This window comes from Neoarius graeffei, chromosome 27 (assembly GCF_027579695.1).
Source record: "Neoarius graeffei isolate fNeoGra1 chromosome 27, fNeoGra1.pri, whole genome shotgun sequence".
NCBI classification, from domain to species: domain Eukaryota; kingdom Metazoa; phylum Chordata; class Actinopteri; order Siluriformes; family Ariidae; genus Neoarius; species Neoarius graeffei.
This window is the reverse complement of record NC_083595.1, coordinates 33,175,922-33,178,768: the sequence shown is the minus strand read 5'-3', so window position 1 is coordinate 33,178,768 and position 2,847 is coordinate 33,175,922. Positions and strand designations below refer to the sequence as shown.

Genomic DNA, 2,847 nt, shown 5'->3' with positions numbered 1-2,847 from the left:
CTTCAGGTCACCCCACAGATTTTTAATTGGATTTAGGTCTGGGCTCTGGCTGGGCCGTTCCAAACGTTTCTGGGGTCATTGTCGTGCTGAAAGATAAAACTCCTCTTCATCATCAGCTTTCTAGCAGACACGTGAAGGTTTTGGGCCAAAATTGACTGGTATTTAGAATCGTTCATAATTCCCTCCACCTTGACTAAAGCCCCTGTTCCAGCTGAAGAAAAACAACCCCAAAACACGATGCTGCCACCACCATGCTTCACCGTGGGTATGGGGTTCTTTTGGTGATGCGCAGTGGTGTTTTTGCTCCAAACATACCTTTTGGAATTGTGGCCAGAAAGTTCAACCTTGGTTTCATCAGACCATAACACATTTTCCCTCGTGCTTTTGGGAGAGTTGATGTACTGTTTTGCAAAATTTCGCCGGGCCTGGATGTTTTTCTTTGTAAGAAAAGGCTTCCATCTTGCAACCCTACCTCATAGTCCAGACATATGGAGAATACGGGAGATTTTCACGGGGTGTGTACACTTATGTCCACTGTATACATACAGTTCTGTGCAAAAGTCTGAGGCACGTGTAAAGAAATGCTGTCAACCAAAAATCACTTCAAAAATAACAAAATGAAATGTTTCAACATTATAGTATTTTTTTAAACAGTAATCAGTGAGCCGTTATAAATGAAACAGTCAGTATTTAGTGTGAGACGACCCTTTGCTTTAAAAATATAAATGTAGCACCTTTAGTCGTGACTTTGAGGTTAAAGAGATCCTCACATCGCTCTCGGTCCGGTAGGAGTCGCACCAGGAAGTGACTCACAAAAAGGAGTGGGTGTTGGCATTTGAACAGGTGATATTTTAATATAAATGCAAAACAAATAACATCAACAGCTTGGCTGTATTTTTATTTACCAAAATAAGGCGCCACCAAAAAAAAAAAGTCCACAGAACTGGAGCTCTCCTGCTCGATATTCTGGTCGGTTCAGTTCAAGAAGAAAGATCCAATGTGGGTGTGTGTATGTGTTCAGTGTATCAATGTCCATTCAGTTTCTTTGTCCTCAATTCCTATAAACTACTACCCGGGTAGGTGAGGAGTGTGTGTGTCTTATCTGTTCTCAGAGTGAGAGATTCAGATGATCTGGAGTTGTCAAGGTCGGTTCTGCAGCTGGCCACACTGCATCTCCAACTCTCTCTCAGAATCGCTGGGCTGGGCTCGCCATCTTAATCGCTTCTCTCTATTTCTCCGACAGGAGATCAGACGAGCAAAAAATAAATTAAAAAATCTACGCAGAAGGTGCACAGTTGTAAGGAACTTCATCTGATTCTGTCTCAGCTTCTGATCAGTTTCTTATGATTTTCTTATGAGATCTCATCATTTTCTCAGTTCAAAGCATGAAATATATCTCCAACAATCAAGGAAATACATAAACACAAATTAATTATGAATTAAAACTATATTAGTTTTAACCATAAATGTACTCAATTATTCATGAATTATCACAACAAAAATACTATTTTTAACAGACACATAATGTATGCATCCTTTTTAACCTCTATCAATTTTTAACTATTTTAATTCACCTTTTTAATATTTAACTCTAACAGATGAATTACAGTTTTATTCACTAAAATGCAATTTCTTAATCAAAAATGAAATATACCGCACCTTAACTGGTCCTGTTACCCATTGCAGCGGCTAATAACACAAAATGAGCAGCTCAAACGGCATAAAAATAAATAAACTGCATCTTCCCAATGCAAAATACATGCAACTTAGCTTTAGCTTAGCGATTAGCATAAACAATAGAGAAATTAGCATTTGGGCCTAGCGATTAGCATACCGCGGCCACTATTAGCATTAGCATTAACTAGCGATCTTTTTCCAAACAATAAACTGCGGTATAAAGAGCACAAAAGCCACAGAAAAAACATTGGAAAGCATCTTATGGCATATTTTAAGCCGCACAGACCAACTTACCCCAAGTTAATAGCGCAATAAATGCATGTTTTCCTTGTGAGCGGCATCGAATGAGCGGCTACTGTGTGCTAACTCCCCGGAGTCTCAAGCATTTCCTCTCACAAAGGGCTTTTTCTCCTCGGCTCACAGCTTATCAGCATCAAACCTGGATTCGCCTGTGACCACCGGCTCTGCCTGCGGACTTCTCTGCCTTTATCCGCGGCTGCCTCACACACTCTGCCTCGGGCTTTCTTTGTTTCCTGCTCCGACTCTCTCGATCCGGTCTGCTCTGCTGCTGTCTGCCTCGGGTCTGAGAGAAAAACGGCATCTGCTCGCAGGTGCGCACTTCACGCGATACCTGAGCTCGGCTCACGGGGAAAACAACACTAGCGGGGGGACACTGCCCCCTACTGGAGGCTTACTGTAACTGCCTCAATCCCACAGAGAGCATGAGGGAGCTGATTTTTCATGCTGCTTCCATAAACATCCGGCTCCGGGCCAGTGAGGTCAGTTTGATGCGGAAATGAGCTGCAGATTTTACTGAGCATCTTACAGAACCAGCCACAGTTCTTCTGCACACTTTGACTGTCACACTCACTTCTTCATTTTACACCCAAACCCAGCAGCCTTCATTATGGTTTCTTTTTCCATCTGATAAGTGCTCTCTTATGGAATACGCTGCTCGCATACCAACATTTTTTTCTGTAACGATTAATTTTGTGCTGGAAAAAAACGAACTTTGGACTCTAAAATGTTTGTGAATCCAGGGGCGCCGCCAGAAATTTTGGGCCCCATGAAAGATTAGAATTTTGGGCCCCCCAACTTTGCCCACCTTCGTCACAATTGCACTATTGTCATTATTTGACTTTTGATAGCCCATGGACCTTGAGTTTGTGA

The 2,847-nt window shown here is 42.1% G+C and overlaps 1 long non-coding RNA gene across 1 annotated transcript; it reads right to left on the bottom strand.

Annotated features, from left to right (window-relative positions):
- Window positions 1–828: 828 nt before the first annotated feature.
- LOC132874718 (uncharacterized) lies at window positions 829–2,257 on the bottom strand. Its single transcript, XR_009651704.1, has 2 exons — window positions 1,972–2,257; window positions 829–1,228 (listed from the first exon to the last, which is right to left on the bottom strand). It is a non-coding gene; the product is annotated as an uncharacterized LOC132874718 (long non-coding RNA).
- Between the last annotated feature and the right edge of the window lie 590 nt (window positions 2,258–2,847).